The following is a 21,888-nucleotide window of genomic DNA, read 5'->3' as shown; positions in this document are numbered from 1 at the left end:
TTTCTTCACCGATACATCTCCTAGGACATTGGAAACTAAAGAGAAAATAAACAAATGGGACTACATCACAATAAAAAGCTTCTGCACAGCAAAAGAAACCATCAATAAAACCACAAGAAAGCCCACTGCATGGGAGAACATATTTCCCAATGTTATCACTGATAAGGGTTTAATCTCCAACATTTATAGGGAACTCATACAACTTAACAAAAGGAAGATAAATAATCCAATCAAAAAATGGGCAAAGGACCTAAGTAGACACTTTTCAAAAGAGGACATTCAGAAAGCCAAGAGACATATGAAAACATGCTCAAAGTCACTAATCATCCGAGAGATGCAAATCAGAACAACAATGAGGTACCATCTCACACCTGTCAGACTGGCTATCATCAACAAATGGACAAACGACAAGTGCTGGAGAGGATGTGGAGAAAAAGGAACACTCGTGCACTGCTGGTGGGAATGCAGACTGGTGCAGCCACTGTGGAGAACAGTATGGAGTTTCCCCAAAAAACTAAAAATGGAACTCTCATTTGACCCTGTGATCCCACTTCTAGAAATATATCCCAAGAAACCAGAAACACCAATCAGAAAGGATATGTGCACCCATATGTTCATAGCAGCACAATTTACCATTGCGAAGATCTGGAAACAGCCTAAGTGCCCATCAGCAGATGAATAGATTAGAAAACTGTGGTACATCTACACAATGGAATACTATGCTGCTGTAAAAAAGAAGGAATTCTTACCATTTGCAACAGCATGGATGGAATTGGAGAGCATTATGCTAAGTGAAATAAGCCAGTCAATGAAGGAAAAATACCACATGACCTTACTCATTTATGGATAATAAAGACCATTATAAACTTATGAACAAAAATAGATACAGAGGCAGAGCAACATCGAACAGACTGTCAAACTACAGTGGGAAGGCTGAGGAGGGTTGGAGGGCAGGGGGATGGGGTAGGAGATCAACCGAAGGACTTGTATGCATGCATATAAGCATAACCAATGGACACAAGACACTGGGGGGTAGGGGAGGCTGGGGGAATGTCAAGGGGGAAAACAAAAAAGGAGACATATGTAATACCCTTTGTAATACTTTAAGCAATAAAACAAAATTAAAAAAAAATTGAAGGGATTGAAATCAAACAGCAACAGATATTAGAATCTGATTCAATAAACCAAGTAAAATTAGGCTTTTATTTTTTGTTGTTGTTAATGCTAACGCAAAATTCAAATCTTGGGTGAATTTTGGGACACCCTTTATATGTTTGTGTGTGTATATATATATATGTATGTATATATGTATGTTTGTATATACCTTCATGTGAGTATATACCTTCATGCTCAGTCTCTGGCTATTGTAATAAAAAATATTATGACAAGACTATGTGTGATTATCTTTGGTAAACTCTGACTCAATGATGGGACAGCAATGACAGAGGCCCGGTACATGAAATTTGTGCATGGGGTGGGGGGGTCCCCCTCAGCTCAGCCTGTATCCTCTCATAATCTGGGACCACAGGCTCCTAACTGCTCACCTGCCTGCCTGCCTGATCGCCCCCAACTGCCTCTCCGCCTGCCTGATCACCCCTAACCCCCTCTGCTGCCGGTCTGGTTGCCCCTAACTGCCCCTCAACTGGCCTGATCACCCCTTATTGCCCCCCCCCTGCTGGCCTGGTCGTCCCCAGCTTCCCCCTCTGCTGGCCTCATTGCCCCTCACTGCCCCACTCTGCCTGCCTGGTCACCCCTCACTGTCCCCACTGCCAGCCTGTTCGCTGCATGCAGCCTGCTGTTTGGTCTTTTGGTCGCCCCTCACTGCCTGCCCCCTGCCAGCCTGATCACCCCACGCAGCCTGCTGTTCAGTCATTTGGTCGTTCCTCACTAACCCCCCTGCCAGCCTGGTTGCCCCACACAGTCTGCTGTTCGGTCTGGTTGTTATGCGTGAGGGCGTCCTGGACAGTTTGCATATTCCTTTATTATTAGTATAGATGTATGTATAAATTTTCTTTATAGGTGTTTCAATGTTTATAAAAGAATATGTGATTGGTAATAGTAGACATAGAATATTTATGAAGAAATTGTATTCCTTTCTCTTTACATTTGAACTTCTTTATTTAAATATACAGTCTTGAGATGACACATTCCTATAGTTGAAGAAGGGGTCTTGACACCTCCTAAACCTTCATGCTCAGTCTCTGGCTATTGTAATAAAAAATATTATGACAAGACTATGTGTGATTATCTTTGGTAAACTCTGACTCAATGATGGGACAGCAATGACAGAGTCATTAGTGAATACTCTGTGCCTAAAGGGAGGAGTTTAACAAAATTATTAGTTATATGTGTTATTTTCTGTCACAACATTTTTATTATATTGAAATAATAAATTTATTGAATGAAACTCCAAGAGGAAACAAGAGCAAAAGTATTAAAAAGAACTCATGCAAACACACACACACACACACACACACACACACACACACACACAAATAACTCATGTAGAATAAAATAATTTGGTAATGGATACACAATATAAAAGATGTAAATCATGACAACAATGGGGGAGTAAAAGAGTAGAATTTTTAAATGTGATTGAAATTAAGTTGTTATGAGTTTGAAATAGACTGTAATAATTATAAGATAGTTAATGTACATCTCATGGCACACACGAAGACAAACCTCTAGCAGATACACAAACAAGAGAGAAAGGAATCATAGCATACCCTTATAGAAACTCATCAAATCACACACAGCAAGAGAGGAAGAAAGAATAAAAGAAGTATATAACAGCTACAAAAACAATGGATAAATCCTTCCCTATCAATAATTACTTTGAATAAAAAGCATTACCTTCTCTAATCACAAGATAGAGTGGCTGAATGGATAAAAAATACAAACAAAGCAAAATAAAACCCAAGATCTGACTATATGCTGCCTTCAAGAGACTCTCTTTGGCTTTAAAATCACACTTAGACTAAGGGAAAAGGATGGAAAAATATTCAATGCAAATGGAAACCAAAGAGAGCAGGATTAGCTGTTATTATGTCAGACAATGAAGCTTGAGCTTGTAACCATCACTGCCAGGGCCTGGGGGCAGGAGGAGGGAGAGTGGCACAGAAGGAAGGGAAGAGAAAAGGGGACATGGAAACTGGGGGTGGGGTCCTCACAAAGCAGCAGCAGGGTGGAAGGAGAGATCACTGGGTCTGGGTTCCAGCCCTGGCTGTTTCCAAGTTCTGTGTGAGCGTGGATTTGGATGTTGGGATGAAAAGAGAAAGAGGCAAGGGTGTAGCTGAGATTTCCAGCCCAGGTGACTCCATATGTGGAGGGTAAAATCAGAGAAGTCAGGAGAGGGGACTGGCTTGAGCTGAGGAATAGGCCTACCCTCCTCTTGGGGTTCACCTGGAGAACAGAGTCCTCTTTGGAACTTTCTGGACCATCCAGACCCCAGGGAACTTCAGAGTTATTATGACCCAAGATGTGCCTGACGAAGGACCACGTTATCATGGCACCTGGTTGGGTAAGATTCACTGCCTGGCCTGCATGGGTCTCAGTTTACCCATCTGTCAAATCAGAGGGGATGTAACCTCAACACTGGAATGTTCCTGAAAGATCATTTCTAGGCCTACTGACTCCACCACCATGGTTTTTCCATCCTTCTTATGATGTTTTATTGGCCCAGGTCCTCATGCAGCTCTGAGCTCACCTGGCTGGGAATTCACTTGCTGCCTTGCAGCCCCTCTTGGGGCCTCAGGACAGCTCAGCAAGCCTCATATTTCCAGCTCTGTCCATATGTCAGGCAAGTGTTTCAAATTCTCTCTATGTCTTGGAGGATCCAGGACTCAGGGTCAAAGAATTTCAGCAGCTTGGTGGAGTTTTGCTTGGGTGGAATTGGGGAGTAGAGGAATGGGGGCAATTGCACTGTAGGAAGGAGGTTGATGCTTGCTAGTAGGATGGGCAGGAGCTAGGGCATTGAATCTGGGGGTCTTCAATGGAGAAGAACTGTGCTGGCATGAGCAGAGCAAGGACGATAGGCCAGGTACAGAAGGTCACCAGGGTGGCCCAGCAATGGGCAAAACTTGGAAAACAAGGACCTCACCCCTAGGGTAATCTTCCTTCCCCTAGCATATCACTCATCATGGGGTGTGGACCCCCTGACCTTTCATATCTCTGGCCATGCTGTTCAGACTCCCTGATCTTTCCTTCCAAGAAATAACATCTGGGCGTCAGTTGTATTTCACCTCCAGGCCCAGAAAAGCAGCAAAACCATCTGCATTGACTAATGACCCTTTGCCCTGACACCAACCAATCAGTGGAGACTACAAAGGACCCACTTGGAAAGCTGATAAATATTCTATTGAGATCCTCCCTGGGATCTCCCCTAAGATCTCCACTCTTAAAAGCTTTTAGGATGGAGGACCCAGTGCGCTCTCCCTCCTGGGAGCAAGCCCATGCCTTTCCGCACCCCTCCCCTCCCCTTCCATCCCCCATTACCATTACCTTTACCTTCCTCACTCCCAAGCTCCAAGGGCCCTTCCTTTGCTACTGTAAGGTGTTTCCTGAACCCTTTTCTTCTACCATCCACTTCTGATACCTCTGCGATTTTCTAAGTAAAAGTTCTCTTATAGTTTGAGTCTTGGCTCTGAATTCTTCCCTAGTCAGAACTCAAGTACCAAGGTTTCTGAAATGAGGTCTGGTCTGACTCCACTGGTCTAACACCTGATGCTGTTCTCGCCGTCATAGTCAACAGCACCAGAAAACAAGAGACCTATCTTAACTAGGAGAGGTCAGGAGGAACCAGTGAGCCCACTGCAGCCTGCCCCACCCTCTCATTGGAGAATGGTACCCTGACACTGCTGGGCAACTGTCCTGATCTGGCTCTAGGAGCTTTGTATCTCTGCCCTGGTTTGCTTCTGCCTCTCCCTTCCCATATATGTCATGACTCCTCTCTGCGCCTCAAGTCCTCTCACATAAGCTGAGAGCTTCTGCCACCCACAGCTGTCAGTAGTAACAACATCCGCAGGGGCAGCAACAGTAACAACAGAACAGTTCATTGAGAACTTACTAGGAAGCGGACTCTGGTAGGTGTCTAACATGGATTACCTCTTTACCTTCCTACAGTCCAGGAGGCAGGCTCCCAGCCTCTCATTTTACAGATGGAGAGAAGATGCAGAGAGCAGTGAAGTGACTTGCCCAATGTGGTGGTGCCAGGACTAGAACCTGCTTCTTGCCAACTCCCTTCTGTGCTTATAGCACAAGACCAGGCAAGTGGCCTCTTGGGAGATGGGTGTGAAACCCACACTCTTTCTGCTAGTGCTTTCTGAGAGTTTCTCTGGTGTTATAGTAATCATTATGGTAATTAATGTTAGGACCTTAGAATGTAAGACTTAAAGCATGTAACCCTGTGTGGACTGTTATAGTAATGGTAGATATAGGAATGCTGTGTTGGACCCAGGAACGCATCCTCATAGCTCTGCTTAGTACTGATAAACAACCTATCTGATGGGAACATTCATAGCCAGTACACACCCATAGATTAACAGACCCCGGGTGGATCCACATATGGCAGCCCTTGATAACACATACGCCAACGAAGACCACGTCTACAGAGGGGTATAAGATCAGACAGTTTGATGGACCCAGCAGCTCATAGCTCTCCTGTCGCCAAAGCGTGAGGACCTGTGTGTGCTCATGTCTCGGTTCCCAGGACAAAACTCTGCCCAATTAACTGTCGATCGACAAAGGAGCCAGCAGCCAACGGCGCCATCTACCCCTGTGTGTGTATCAGCGAGCATCGACCGGTGGATCCTTCCCAGCACCTGAGACCCATCAGGAACTGGTAAATAAACCCCCTGTGTGCTTGCATCTAACCTGTTTGTGTGTAATTTCTCCGGCTCAGCTCAGATCTCGGTGCTGTCTCTGTGAAAGTGTCTGACCAGAAGGTATTGGCGCAAGCCTCAAGCAGATGGTACAGACCACCTGTGCATGTCCCACTTAGGAGCAACACCTTTATGGGAACCCCCCACACCCCGACATAGGTGACAGGTCTTAAATATATAAAAATAGAAACTTATTTGGGACATCTGGCCTTGGAGTGCCATAGTTTCTCTGGCCTTCTGAGTGCTCCCTCCCAGGTGCTGTGAGGACCCATGGGTTGCTGGGAATGCACTAGGCATTCTTCTCCACAAGTCTCTTAGCTGAAGTCTAGTTTGAGCCTGGATCCCCCCTTGACAGGGCAGTCCCCGAAGAAGGTCTGATGGGGTTCAGTGGGTCATGGGTGGGAAGATGAACAGCAGGCAGAGGGTATGTTGTCTACTCACCTGACTTCATAGCTGGCTTTTTCTGGGCTCGAGCACACAGCTCGCTCAGGCCCATCTGCTCCCAGGACTGCAGGGCCAGGTCCCAGGCCTGGTGCTCCCCATATTGAGCCACCAGGCATGAGGCCACTTCCATGCCACACACCTCCTCTGGTTGAGCTGGGGTTGCCCCAGGAGAGTGCTGGGAGAGATCCTTATCAGGCAGCCGCAGCAGGAACTCCCTCAGCTGCTCCTTGCTCATACCCTCTAACATCTGGGCCAGCCGCTGCTCGACTCCATGGGCCATCTCTGCTGCTCTGGCCGTGACTGCTGCACTGGCCATGTCTGCTGCACTCATTATCTCAGTTCCAGCTCCAAGGGCCTTAGGGATGTTCACTGTGGAGGAGGTGGGTGGGGAGGGCATTAGGCAGGTAGAGAATAGCAGTCATTCTTGTCCCCTACCATATCCCAATACCAGACTCCCACTGGGTCATTACTGTTTCCCTGGCAAATTCCTCTTTAGCACTACGAACCCACTTTTGTAATCCTCTTGGTTTCTTCCAGTAGATGATGTTGGGAGAAGGGAGGTTAAGGGAAGAGGCAGGGAAAGCCATAAAGGGAGGAGCCCAGAGAAGGCAGAGACATTTGCAGAAGTCAGGTTACTGCGATGCTGGGGTGGGGGCAGTGAGAAGAGTGAAGTGGTGGAGATGGGAGGATGGGATCTTCAGGACACTCACTGTTCTGTGCTCTTCAGTCTTCCCTCTGTGAGACCCAGAGCTCTGGAGCCACCTTGAGCTTTAATGCTGACAGGAGATGGGGTAAAGGAAGAGGCAAAGCACAGGGTGGGTTTTTAGATTCCAGGGTGGAGCTCAGAGCTGCTCCACCCAGGTTTCTTCAGAATGCTCCTGGCCCTAGGCAAGCAAAGGGCAAGGATGGCCACACCCAGCCAGAACCTGAACAGAGGGTGTAGCCAGGGGAGGGGTGGGGCCAGGACAGGCCTGCAGAGCTTGTACTACTTAGAGCCAGACATCCACAGGTCACATCTACAGGAGGCCATGGACATGAGTTCTGGTAGGGCATGTGCTAGTGCATGAGACAGGTCAGTAAGCCAGGACAAGTGGAACAGGGAAACTGAGACAGATATCTGAAACTACTGGCAGAGCAACTTACAGCAGACACAGAAGGTCACCTCCCTAGAGATAACACCTAGTTCTCAGTTGTATTTCAGCTCCAGACCCAGAAAAATAGCAAAACTAGGTGGGTGACACCAGGACCAGTTGCAATGACCCCCTGCCCTGGCACTGACCAATCAGTAGAGACCAGGACCCTGAAAGAGCCCACGTAGAAAACTGATGAATATTCTGCTAAAACCCTCCTTGAGGATTCCCACCTGCAGAGAGAAAAACACTCTCAAGACAAAGGACCCAGCATGCGCTCTCCCTCTGGGGAACACACCCATGTCTTTCCCTTCTCTCTCTTCTTCCCCACAGGCACACACCTCCTAAAGTCTAAGGGACGCCACCAGACTTGTAAGCAGGGGAGTCATGGGCAGCAGCAGCTCATCCCAGGCTAACCCCCTGAACCTGTCTCCTTTTGTCAGACTTCCCAGTGAGCTAAAGCAGCCCTGCCTTAGCTCATTTATTTCCAATAACATTTTTAGAGAACCAAAGCAGCCCAGCCTGGGTCTCCCTGTGGCCTCTTCTATGCTAAACCCTTCCTTGTTTTACTGTCCCCAGCTATAATAAACACACCCGCATAGTCACTTGGTCTTGTGTTGTCAAGAACACACATACTGGCCGTCCTTATGCCAACCTGCTCAGGGACAGGTCCCCTGTCCAATAACATCTAGTGCCCCAGAGGGGACCTTGTTTCCTGAGGTTACTGAGCCCAGCTGGCTCACTTGCTATGACTAGGATTGTCTCATCATGGTATAGAGTGGCAGGATTCCAGAGGAGCCCACCCACAGCCACCTCGCAGACTCAGACCCATGCTAGGTACAAGCTGGGGCCCTCTGGGCCCTACATGCTCCTCATTTTGCATTGGGTGAGTTCCTTTGGAATTCTGGACCTACCCACCCCCCACCCCCGACCCCTATTTTAAGGTAAGAGGCTCACTTTCTGTGATCTGTTTTTAAAAAATCCTTGTGGTAGAGCTAAAGGTTAAGGGTTGAGAGAACCCAGGCTAAGGCAGGACACATGGAGAAAAATGAATGGCTGTTTTTTAACTCCCAGCCTCAGCCCTCCTTAATACTTCTGCAGATATACAATAGACAGGAAGCCTTTATTTGCAAGTATTTATAGAAATGGGAAAAATGTAATTAGAAGTGATCAGCTTTACAACACTAAAATGTAGCTCTTTTGATGCCTAAGTCAAATTTTGCATGCAAAATTAGGAAAAGCTGGCTCTAAAGTTAAACAGAATGAATGGAAAGCTTATTTTAATTCCAATCTAGAAGCTCCTAGAAAAAGCATAGGTAAATCACACTCACAGTAGAAAAGCAGAAAAACCAGTCTGAAGTAGAGGGAAAACAATTGCATGCATTCATTGTGTTATTGGTGCCTGCAGGTAGTGTGTGGGTTCTTGATTTCACGTAGGAAAGATTTCACAATATGAGTCCAGATGATTTTGAGACCATGTTTATTAAAAGTGGGAACAGTGAAACAAAGGAAGGGCTGAATGTAGAAGTGTAACCGGACAATCAATGGGTCCATGCTGCCCTTCACTACTTGAGCGAGACCAGGTTGAATCATATGTGATTTTATTCCAATACTGCCAGCAGCATGGGAGAGTAGCAGGTCATCCACAAAAATCTGTTCTCCACCCCACCATAAGCCAGCTGCTTACATTAGGTAGAAGGACAAACATTACATTGGGAAGTAGACAAAAAGGGCAAATGGGCAGTTTACAGATATGCAAAAGGGCTGGGGTCTTCAAAGGGCTAGTGATATGCAAAGGCTGGGGGTCCTCAAAGGGCTGGCAGCTCTGGTTTCTGGCTTTGGTTTCTGCTTTCCATGAGAATAGGCAGCTCCCTGATGAGGAGAATGGGCTGCATTGCCAGGTGAATTCCCAGGTCCCACAGGCAACTGCCAGCCAGGTTAGAATGTGCCTTCTTTAATCCAAATAAAACAATCACAGTTAACAGAGCATGATTAATATTTCTTACAATTATAGTTGGCCCCCAATATTTTATTCCTGCCCCTATCAGAAGAAGAAACAAAAGAGAGTCTAGGTGAGGCTGCTTTGGCTCACTGAGAAATAGAAGTCACCATGGCAGAAGTGAGCTCACTGGAAAGTCAGAGAAAAAGGGGGCCTTGGAGACAGGTTCAGGAAGTAAGCCCAAGATGAACTGCTGCTGCCCACTGCTTTCCTGGTTCCAAGTCTTGTGGGGTGCCTTAGTATTTAGGGGACAGAGAACAGAGATATGAGCTGTGGGCATGCTCCAGCAACAGCATGGCCTAGGTAGAATATGTTTATTAAAGCTGGGGACAGTGAAATGAAGAAAGTGCTTAGGATAGAAGAAGCAACAGAAGAAAGTCAGAGAAATGGGATCTGGAGACAAGTTCAGGGGATAAGACTGGGACGAGCTGCCACTGCCCATTGCTCTCCTGATTGCAAGTCTCATCAGGACCCTTAGAGAAAAAGAGCAGAGATAGAAGGTGCAGCCATGTTCTAGCAAGAGCGCACCATGGGTTCTTTGTCTTGAGGCTTTTTATGTTACTTTGGTGGGACCGAATCCTAGGGGAGGTCAAAGGGAAGGGTTTTAACAGAATATTCATTAACTTTTCAGGTGTGTCCTTCAATGTGTTGATTCATTAAAATATAGATAAGAAGGGTCAGGGGTTATTTTCTGGTTTCTTTTCTTTCTTTCTTTTTTTTTTTTTTTGGTAAGGGATTATAAATGTATTAGGTCACCTGAATACCAGATGGGCTGAGCCCTAAAATGGTGCCAGCACCCAAAGATGGGAGTCAGAGGTTTTTAAAGGACAATGGCAGGCTGTTTCTGGGTGAAGAATTCTCTGGGCATGTTGGGATTCTGGGAAACTCCGGAGGGCAGAGATAATGGTTTTAGCAAGTGAAATGTGGCTTAAGCAAGTGGAATGTCCATTGTGAAGTGGCCTAAAGGCCAGTTCCCAGGGGAGGGGGAATTGATTAATATATTTGATCAGATTTAACATTCCAGCCTTTTTGTTTTATGGTACAGGGACGAAGGTCATATCTCCATAGTTAATTCCTGATGAGAGGGGGCGTCGAGATCACAGGGGTTTGACTTTGATTGTAGTCAGCTGGAACATTGTATAGCTACCTCCTGGTTGGAGCGAGGAGTTGTGGCAGTATGATTTCCCTGGGAGACTGGTTGGTGAAGGCTCAAAAGCGGTCCTCTTGAGTGACTTGGTAAAAGCTGTTCCTGAGGCTGCCACAGTGTCACTTGTTTGGTTTTGCTGCTTTTCTGGGCCTGGAGCTGAAATACAATTGAGCCTAGATGTTATCTGCCACCCCAATCATTAACCGAGGCTTTGTCCTGGTGATGTAAGTCTGTGGGGCCTTGTCAGAGCCTGGGCATCTTCAGTCTTCTGTGGCCAGTCCCAGGAGGTCTGGGAGCTCCAAACTGGATCCAGATGGCAGCAGCCTTGCTGGACTGGCTGAGGTCTGACCTAGAGAAGATTGGCTGGTGTGGGATGAAGGGTCATCAATGGAGGAGAGATTCCTGATTGTGCGTCCTCCTTGCCTGGTTCAGGAGTGTTCATAAGGGAGGGAGGCCTAATCGAGGCTGCAATCGAGTCACCTGAGTAGGATTCAGAGGTAAGCCCAGGTTGAGCTGCCACTGCCCACTGCTCTCTGAGTAGCAAACTCAGGGTGATCAAAGTCGGGGCGATGGCTCCCCATTCCTGGGGAACTCCCTCAGGTTTCAGCACTAAATGTTAGGGTCACCAAAGGAGAGACGCATGAGGCCAAAGTGGTAAGGGATTATAAATTTACTAGAGGCCTGGTGCATGACATTTGTGCACGGGAGTGTGTGTCCCTCAGTCCAGCTTGTACCCTCTTGCAATCCGGGACCTTTTGGGGGATGTTGGACTGCCAGATTAGGCCTGATCCCGCAGATCAGGATATCCCTTTCACAATCCGGGACCGCTGGCTCCTAATTGCTCTGCCTGCCTGACTGATCACCCCTAAAACTCAAGCTTCTTTTTTTTAATTTTTAATATTTATATTTCTTCTGTATTTTTTATTTTAAAAGTCAAGCTTCTTGAGAACATGAGGTGTTTAACATTGTTCCATATTCCTTACAGAGAGCTAAGCATGGTAAACACAGCAAATACTTAATACTTATGGGCTTCTATATAAACACTTTCCAACCAGGAATGTTTTAATAGGCAGTCTCCAAAAACTTGAATTGGAAAACCTAAAAGTAGAGTGCTCAGATTTCAGGGATCAGTTCTGTTAGCAGGATTTCTATCCCAATTAAACTCTAATTCTTAGCTCTCAACAGTCTGGACAAACTGCCCTTCACTGTCTCCAAAGTTTCTTATTCGCCATTATCCCATTTTCCTTTTTTATTTTTTTTGAGTTTAATGTTTTATAGCCACATAAGTATCAACATACCATACAAAACCCATCTGCCAGCCTTGCTGGACAGGCAGCAGGGGGGTCCATGCTAGCATAGAAAACCAGGGTTCTTGTCCCAAAAGAGGAGAAAATGGGTTTACAGTCAAAGAAACAAAATCAGAACTCAACATGATCAAGGTGAAACCTTGAAACTGCATTGAGTGGAGGTGCTGGGGGCAGCGGTGCATCTCGGCTGGCCAAGCAGTACTTGCAGTAGCCTCGGTTCCTGGGAAACCTGTGGTCAGAGAGGGCCGAGCTCTTGAGGTTATTTTTTAATAATTTTGCTTTTGGGGGAAGGAAGGCTTCTGGGCACCAGCTCCATGTGGGGGTAACCCATGCAGGTTTCACCTCAGGAGGGGAAGTTGGGTCTGTGGAGCTGTCCCGCCCCCACCCCGGCATGCCACAGCTGAGGTTCTTGGAAGTGGCCCAGGGAGTTCCTTACTGCCTTCTTCCTGCCCTGACCCCAGGTCTATGGCTTAAAAATCAGAGCACCAGGCTGAGGCTGAGCACCCCAGGGACCTTTATAAACATGGCAGGTACAGGCTGGGTGGAGCTTGGGGGAACTGTAGGAACTGGTGGGGGCAGCCAGAGCCAGGGGACGGCAGTGCCCATGGGGAAAGGGGGCATGGGATGGAGGAGGTATGCTCCTCTAACAGAGATTTAGAGGTACAGAGACTAAGAGAGACAGAGAGGACAGAGATGGAGTGACAGGAAGAGAGAGACTCAGAGAAAGCAAGAGAGAGATTGAGACAGAGAAAGAAAGATTCACAAAGAAGAGAGATAGACAGAAAGATGGAGTCCTGCTCTGTATGAGTCAGTGGGGGTGCAGGGCCCGGGGCTCCCACAGGATGTGCCAGTGTAATGGTAAGTGCATCATTGTGTTGCATGAGGGAGGTGTGCTGGTAATGTAGCACCAGCTCCTTGAGAGACCCATACAGATTGTAGGGCTCCGCGAAACCCAAGCCAGTGGCCCTGCGGTCGATGACACAGGGCTTGGTATCACCGTCCACCACCACAGAGCAGGCACCGCAGCCCCGCGGGCTGCTCTCACGGATGAGGAAGGTACCATCCCGCCTGCCGTTCAGCATTTCCTCAGCCTGCGAGCGGTTGATCTTGCCCACACACCAGGTTCGTTCCTCATGTTGGGGAAGTCATCCTCATCCTCCACCAGTGCATACTGGTCTTTAGTCTCATGTTTGATTCCCAACCACTCGATGATTTTCTTCTGTTGGGCGCCTTTCTGGGTGAGCCATACCAGGTACTGGTTTCGGATCTTGCACAGCTGCATGAGGTCTGGCTTCAGGCTGTTCATGCGCTTATCGATCTCCCGGTTGTCCGAGGCCTGTGTCCACAGCTCCTGTTCCAGCTTCGTGCGGCTCTCGTAGACCTTGGTGATGCGAAACTTGAGCTGTTCTGAATTCAGGATGATCCTCTGCATCTCTTTTTCATTCTCCTCACGCCGGAAGCGCTCCAGATACTCCTTGCTGCACTTCTCTTGAGTCTGCCCTGCTCTTGGAAGATCTTGGTGGTTTCATTGAAGGCTTGGATTGCCAGCGCTTCATCTGCAGTTCCTGGGAGGTGCGTGTGTACTCCGCGTAGAGATGGTCTAACTCCCCGTTCTTGTCCCCCACTTCAAACCAAGGTAACAAACAAATAATTTCTAACCAGAAGTCACGTCCAAATACTGCGAGACTGAGGACTGTAGGGCTGACTCTGTACATGCGCAATAACAGGCTCACGTTCGCAAGCACCCAGGCGGCCTCCGCAATCCCACAATCCTCTGGTCGGACACTTCCGGTTTCTCTAGCTCCTCCTTAAGTGGTGTTTCCTTCAGTTGCATAGCAGCGTCCAGAGCCTCCAGTGGGAGAGGATTTTTCTGTTTTGGCGTTGATAGCTGTTCACTATTTGGAATCAGTGAAGTTTCGGGAGCACTGCCGCTGCCATGAGCATGTCGGTCCCAAGCGCACTCAGGAAACAACCGCCCGTTCAGCCCACAGCTGGCGCCGTCCTGGTTCGCAAGGAGAAAGGTACTGTGCTGAGCCGTTTCCAACTGGATCTTCCTCTCTTCCTCTTCCTTCCCCAGCACACTCCAAACCTACTCGGGCCGACCACTCCAACCCCGCAGACCCTTAAGACCTTCCCCTCCATTTCTTCGACTTTCCCCTATCTCACTTGCACCCTATCGCATTGCCTAGGGGTGCCCCTCCAGCCATGGGCAAACTACGGCCCGCGGGCCGGATCCGGCCCGTTTGAAATGAATAAAACTAAAAAAAAAACAAAAAAAAAAACCGTACCTTTTTATGTAATGAAGTCTGTCTTTATTCAAGAAAGCCAGGTCACTGTAAGAAAGATTATGGGAAATGGAAATAGAATTTAGAAAGAGAAAAGAAATAAAAGTTTGCATAGAGTTGATCTGAGGGCATTTCCCCTTCTCTTCACTGATAGTTTGGAATTATCTTTAAAAGGGAAGCCACTAGGACCCTCATAGATAATGGGGCTACTTATCTGTTCTAAACCACACCTAACTAAGTTGCCTCCTCCCTCAGAATAAAGCTTCTACACAATGGTAGGGCTATCTAATCAGTGTCTGTTTTTTAATCAGAACCAGTTTCCTATCCAAGTAGGGAATGTTATGGGACAATATGTATTTTTACTAATTAAATCTGCTTGATTCACCTGATAGGGTGATATTTTCTTGAAATCAGTGACACCCACATATCCTCCCCCCCCCCCAAGGGTGATACGTATTTTAAAAAATATACCCAGATGGGAAAAAACAATTCAAAAATTGGTGAATGACCGCCCTGGCCAGGTAGCCCAGTTGGGTAGAACATCATCCCAATATGCCAAAGTTGTGGGTTCAAACTCTAGTCAGGGCATATACAAGAGTCAACGAATGAATACCTAAATAAGGGGAACAACAAATCATCTATGTCTCTCTCTCAAATCAATAAATTTAAAAAAAATGGGTGAATGGATCTGTCCATCCTGAACCAACAACGTTTGAGTGGCAACCCACTATTGAAGTATTGAAAATGACTGTCCTTGTTTTACAAATGAAGTATTTTTAAAATATCCTCAACAGAGGATATTTTTCAACAGAGGATATTTTTTCCATTGATTTCTAGAGAGAGTAGAAGAGAGAGAGGAGGGAGAGACGCCCTACTGCTCTTGCTCCCTGAGCAAAACCGCCCAGGGCTACAAATGAAGTCTTTACAAGGCCAGAGGTGTGAATCCAGAAGGTCAAAGCCCACCAAATCCTTTTACCTTCTAATATTTCCCCTATTCATCTTAAACAACATACAGATAATTGACTTTATGAAACCAAAGTCCTTCTAGGAGAAGATTGATTTTCTTTCTCTATACCTTTGAAATGCAAATACTTGATCTTCTTCAAGAACTCTTGTCTGGGCCATCCTTTAAAATACAAATCTCTGGGAAGTAAATCTTATCAAAATGGGTAAAACCTTAGCTCTATCTGAGCAAATCAATTTAACTTATTTCAGATATTCCTTCTTAAATTAGATTGTTACATATTCCTTTTTAATTTTGACTAAACTTATTGAATATCTACACACTTTGAAATAACATGAATTACTAAAATGTTTGCTACAAAAGTCTTACATTCACCTGCTTTTGGCGTTCTATTGCAGAGTGTCTATAGAGTGGTTTTGAAACTGTTGATAAATGTCCTGTGCTTTGTTGGAGGTGTGTGACTTGAAAGTGAGAGTGTTTGCCAATGGAGAAGCTTATGATTCTAAAGGTTATAAAATCTATATTAATACAAGAGTAATATGCTAATTAGACTGGAAGACCTTCCGGACATCCTTCTGGACAAAGCCATGGTGGCAGTGCCGAGTCAGAAGCGGTTAGGGTCATTGGTTCCAATTCAACACCAATAGGCATCTTCCATTTGGGGTGTGATGAAGGGGGAGACTTTATTTAACACAAACATCTCAATTGTGATACCTTGTGACTGGGAACCAAATGGCTGTGGAATAGCTCAATGTTGTTACAGCTCAATTATGAAACAGCATGGCTGTGGAACAGCATATCTGTGAAGTGGCACTGGGCATAAGCTGGCTTAGCCCAATGTTATACCTCAGCCAGGGGTTGCCACTTGGCTGGGTCTTATAGGTTGACCTTTTTCGAGCTAGCCAATTCTGCTCAGCTCTGGTTCACACTGGTCTGCAGAAACAGGACAGCTTTACTCCTGTCCAGTGAATAGTCTCTGTTGTTTCATCTCTAGCAGGAAATGCAGTCTTAGGAGGAGAGGAATGTGAGCTCCATTGGGGACTGACTATATAGAGAATTCTGGCCCCTGCTCCCTGATTTGTCTGTTCTGATGAAAATTGAAGGCTCTAACCCTAGCCAGTTTGGTTCAATGGATAGAGTGTTGACCTGCAGAGTAAGGGTCCCAGGTTCAATTCTGGTCAAGGGCACATGCCTGGGGTGCAGGCTCGAGTAGGGGCCGTGCAGGAGGCAGCAGATCAATGATTTTCTCTCATCATTGATGTTTCTATCTCTCTCTCCCTCTTCCTTCCTCTCTGAAATCAATAAAAATATATTAAAAAAAAAGAAAATAGAAAACTCTAAACGTTCACAGTTTGGTCCAAAATGCACTGTTCTGATTGGTTGAAATAGAGCCACTTTGGTTACTAAAGATGCTAATGAGGATATAGCTGCACAGTTCTGATTGGATGGGGAAAGTCTCAGTCCTATTGGTTGAAATATGATTTCAGGAACTCCTTTATTTAATTAAATTAATTAATTATTTTTTTGTTAATCCTCACTGGAGGATATTTTTTTTCCATTGATTTTTAGAGAGAGTATAAGGGAGGGGGAGAGACAGAGAGAGAGAAACATTGATGTGAGAGAGGCACACCAATTAGTTGCCTCCTGCATGTGCCCCATCTGGGTCTGGGGTTTGAACCTGTGACACTCCGTTGCACAGGCTGACACTCTAAGCACGTAACAACACTTGCCAGGGTTGCCTCTGTTGTTTTGTAAAATGAGGATGATAGTGTAACCAGACAAACAATGGGTCCATGCTGCCTGTCACTACTCAATCCAGTTAAGCAGAGACAGGGTTGAATCACATATGAGCGTTTATTCCAATATTGCCATCAGTATGGCAGAGCAGCAGGTTGTACACAAAAATCTGTTCTGCAGCCCCCCATAAACTGACTGCTTATATAGGTAGAAGTTTAAAGGAAAGTAGGCAAAAGGGCAAATGGGCAGTTTACAGATATGCGAAAAAGGGCTGGGGATCTTCAAAGGGCTTGGCGATATGCAAGGGCTGGGGTTACATGGGGAAATAAGGGGAGGGTAGGCCAGGTGGGTAGTTAATAGATAAGCAAAAGGTCTGGGATTTTCAAAGGGCTTAGTTATATCCAAAGCTTGGGGTCTTCAAAGGGCTGGCGATTCTGGTTTCTGCAACAAAGTTGTTAATCTTTCCAAGATAATCAGCAGCTCCAAATGGGGAGGGTGGGCTACACTTCAAGGTGAGCTCCCAGGTCCTGAGTGCAGCTGCCAGACAGGTTAGAATGTGCCTTCTTTAATTTGAATAAAACAATCACAGTTAACAGAGCATGATTAATATTTCTTATAATACTAGCTGGTTACCCAACATTCTATTTCTGTCCCCTTTCTATAGTACTACCTGTCATCATAGGGTTTGTAACGCTTAATTCTATGTCAACTTGACCCGGCCACAGTGCCCAGATATTGGGTCACACATTATTCTGGATGTTTCTATGAGGGGTTTTTAGGTGAGATGAACAGAAATTAGTAACACTGGAATTATTAACATTGGAATTAGTAGAGCAGATTGCCCTCCACGGTGTGGTCAGCCCCATGTAATCAATGGAAGGCCTGAATAGAACAAAAGAATGATGTCCCCTGAGCTAGAGAGAACTCTGCCAGCAAACTGCTGCATCAGCTCTTCCCTGGGTCTCCAGTCTGCCAGCCCACCCTGCAGATTTTGGACATGCCAGCCTTCATAATTGTGTGAGCCAATTCCTTAGACCAAATCTCTCTCTATATATACACACATCCTATTGGTTCTGTTTCTCTGGAGAACCCTGTCTAATACTGACTTGTCATTAGGGTTAAATAATTTATACATGCAATACTTAAAGATTCGGACAGGGGTGGGTGGCTGCACTAGCAGACTATAACTTCAGTGTTTGTACCTTTCTGGGTTCAGCTACATGGATGCCTATGTTCTCTTGCTCTTTGAACATACCCAGGGCAACTGAAAATGCCCCCATTTCCTCAGCAATAATTGAGGGCCACTTGGGACCCCCCAAAGGTCAGCCACTGTTTCTGTCATCTGAAAGGGACCGGGATGGGGCTGAAATGGGTCTGGCATGGCTTGGAATGCATGGGTTCTTGACTTTGAGCAGGAAAGAATTGAAGACATGGGTGTAGGTGGTTTTGAGAGTATGTTTATTAAAGCGTGGGATGGTGAAACAAAGGAAGGGCTTAGGATAGGAGAAGCAAGATCACAGTACCAGAAGTGAGTCTAGGCAGACCACAGTGTTGCAGAAGACACAAGAAAAACCAAGCAATGCTTTAAAGAAATGGAGGGACACTGTTTAATTACACCAGCGGACTCAGGGAATAGCTTTCCAAATCTGAGTACGGAAACATGCAGGGGCCTTCTTTTTTTCTATCTCCCTGTGGTCTTTGTCCTGCAAATATGGATTATGCTTCCGGTATTTTTTGCGGGCCTTGCAAGAAGGCCCTCAGGTGTTGAGGCTCTCCAGGCCATATCTGATGGTTTGGCCTGGTGCCAGTGTTAATAACCCTCCTTCCGGGGCAGTGAACTGTTCACAGTTTTATGGCCTCTGTAACAGGTTCTGCAAGACCAGTTTCTGGGAAGGAGGTAATGACTTAATTATAGGTTATCAAGAATGTACACTGAGCTTGCTGGCATGGATTCCAATTGCTAGCCCCCAAAACAGGGGTCGGCAAACCGCGGCTGCGAGCCACATGCGACTCTTTGGCCCCTTGAGTGTGGCTCTTCTACAAAATATCATGTGTGGGCGCCCACGTACAGTGCGATTGAAACTTCGTGGCCCATGCGCAGAAGTCGGTTTTCGGCCTGGGCGAGTCTATTTTGAAGAAGTGGCGTTAGAAGAAGTGGGGGGTGTCAGTCAGTAGGGCGATGGGAGAAGGGGCTCAGGCGGGCCGTGGGATACACAGCACGGGGGAGGTACATTGTTATAAGGTACGTTCGCTGAGGTCGACCCCGTCCAGTCCAACTCTCCCATCCACACTTGTCTATCTGAAACAAGTATACAAGATGAGTGTGGATGGGAGAGTTGGAAGGGGTCGACCTCAACAAACGTACCTCAATCAGATTGAGGACGTTTTTAGCAAAGGCCAGCTTAGGAGTACCCTAATTAAGTTAATAACGACATACCTACCTATATAGTTTAAGTTTAAAAAATTTGGCTCTCAAAAGAAATTTCAGTCGTTGTACTGTTGATATTTGGCTCTGTTGACTAATGAGTTTGCTGACCACTGCCCCAAAATGTCAGGGTTACTTTAGAATTAGCCCTTTTTAGCCTTCTCAACAGTAGCAGAAAGGAAGTCATAGTAACAGAATTAAGCCTACTTGGGTCTGCTTTGTGCTCACTGAAAAGTTATTAAGCGAAGGGTTCCCACAGCTTAGGAGAAAGAAAGTAAACTTATGTGCATGAGGAAAGGGGTGGGGCACATGCATGCACTGCGCCCTGTGGGAAGCTATTTCTGTCTTTTGCAGGGAATTTTAAGGGAGGCCTCACTCAGAATATTCATCAGCTTTCCAGGTGTGTCCTTTAATATGCTGATGCATCAATCTCTGCTCAAATTCACCCCTATCTTGGATTTGTTAGCCTCTAATTGTTGTTTTTTTTTCTTTCATTTATTCCCCTGACTTTATTCATTTGGGTTTGATTAGCACTAATGGCACTAACTGAGTCTCTGTTATCTATCTGTCTGATTGGGTTATTTAAGCTTCCTGCTCTCTGGTTGGGAAGGAGACATGTAAACCATCTGCTCCTAAGGGTCCTTGGTTAGGGAGGAGAGGGACTTGTGATTTATCAGCTGGATGTTAATTGTTCAGCTGTTCCTTCAGCTCAACGGTTCTCAACCTGTGGGTCGCGACCACTTTGGCAGTCGAACGACCCTTTCACAGTGGTCACCTAAGACCATCCTGCATATCAGATATTTACATTATGATTAATAACAGTAGCAACATTACAGTTATGAAGTAGCAATGAAAATAATTTTATGGTTGGGTCACATGAGGAAGTGTATTTAAAGGGCCAGAAGGTTGAGAACCACTGCTTTAGCTAGTTTGTCTCCGTTTTTTCTCATTTCACTTGTCCAGGAATTTTCCTAGCTTCTTACTGTCCTGCCTGGCATGGCAGGAAGTGGGAGGTTGACCCCTGCAATGACTGTCTACCTTGCAGCCCCACAATCAACAGAGCCCTCAGCTGGGAGTTAAAACTTGGAGAACTGTGCCTGGGACAGGCCCTGAGCTACCAGGCTCCACCTGCAGCTTCCTGTGGAGAGGAGCTGAACTTCCTCTACAAGATTCTGGATTTTACCTTGAGAATGAAGTAAATTAGAACCAATAAATGGGCACTGTCCCATGCAAAGTGACACCAGTGCAGGGTGTGTCCCGAGAATATTCTTCCATGCTTCTCAGGTTCTTACAGGAGACCTTTGGATTTTTGATGAAGAAAGAAGCTCTAAGACATATTGGCATGTTCCTTTATTTCTCTTAAGATAGCAGAGGACATCAAATTAAGAATCAAATCATATACCTGCCACCTTCAGCAGAAAAGTGGGGACACAGGATTACACTTAAATCAACAAGTTCATTGTGTCGGCTTTCTTGTTCTTGGAGGTGGAGAGCCAGAGTCTTGGGTGCAGAGTCCTGAAGATATCTTGTCTTGTGCACAAGCTTACCTACCTGGGATCAGAAAGCAGCCACATTACATGGATCTTAGTAAAAGAGAACCCTTCTCAAGTACAGGTGTCTTGCTAGACTCCGCTTCCATTAGAGGACAGCTCCAAGAGCTGGGATCCAAAGTTCCAAGAGCTGGAATCCAAAGTTCAGTAATAATCTCATTCAGAAGAAGGTCCTGACAGAGTCCGCAAAATGTATTGAACATGTTAGCAATGTGACCTGAGCAGAAAAATAATGAGTCCAGGAGGTGGTACCTCTGCACATTATTATGAAACAACTGGGACTTCTGTAGGGGCATAGGCAGTGGTACCTAAGTCGAGTGTAAGGGGGTTGAATCACTTTCCACAGCAGGAGTTATCTAAGCTAAGACCGGGATCCATTCCCCCTGTGGTCTTGATCTTCACCTCTCTTGTGGCTCTAGGAATCCAGTAGACTTCAGGATCAACAAAAAGCAAAATTTGGGCTAATAGAAAAACCCAGCTCAACAAGCACAAGTGAAAAACAAATCTGTTTTTGCCCCTACTCCTAGCCATTCCAAACCTTCAAGGTGTCCATTTCCACTGTCTGTCTTCAGCCAGAAGTGACCTTTTTGCATCTGGATGGCACAGGGAGGGCTGTGGTGGCCACTGGACAAGGCTCTTGGGTGAGGCTTCTACAAGGTTGGAAGACATCCTGCTAGCTTCAGAGGCACATTCCTCCAGAGGCTGTCATTCTACCCGGACAGCTGGCTTGTGAGAGCCAAGGGAGGCAGCCTGGAAGCCCGTGTGGCAGCACTGAGCATGGACATGTAATGCCCAGCAAAGGCATCATCAAAGCACCATAACTTTAGGGTTAGAAGGCAACTCAGATGGCAATGTGTTTGCGTATTTATTTATTTTTTTATTTATCTTCACTGAGGACATGCTTAGAGAGAGGGGCAGAGGGAGGGAGCGGGGGGGAGAGAGAGAGAGAGAGAGAGAGAAACATTGATGTGAGAGAGAAATATCAGCAACATTATAGGTTGCCTTCCATACATGCAAT

At 46.1% G+C, this 21,888-nt stretch overlaps 1 pseudogene; it reads right to left on the bottom strand.

The window, feature by feature from the left end:
* Positions 1-3,811: 3,811 nt before the first annotated feature.
* Positions 3,812-13,624, bottom strand: LOC102427371 (annotated as a pseudogene).
* Positions 13,625-21,888: the final 8,264 nt, after the last annotated feature.

The sequence above is a fragment of the Myotis lucifugus genome, unplaced genomic scaffold (genome assembly GCF_000147115.1).
Source record: "Myotis lucifugus unplaced genomic scaffold, Myoluc2.0 scaffold_322, whole genome shotgun sequence".
Classification (NCBI taxonomy): domain Eukaryota; kingdom Metazoa; phylum Chordata; class Mammalia; order Chiroptera; family Vespertilionidae; genus Myotis; species Myotis lucifugus.
Note: the sequence above shows the minus strand (reverse complement) of the source record. Positions and strands in the feature narration are given on the sequence as shown.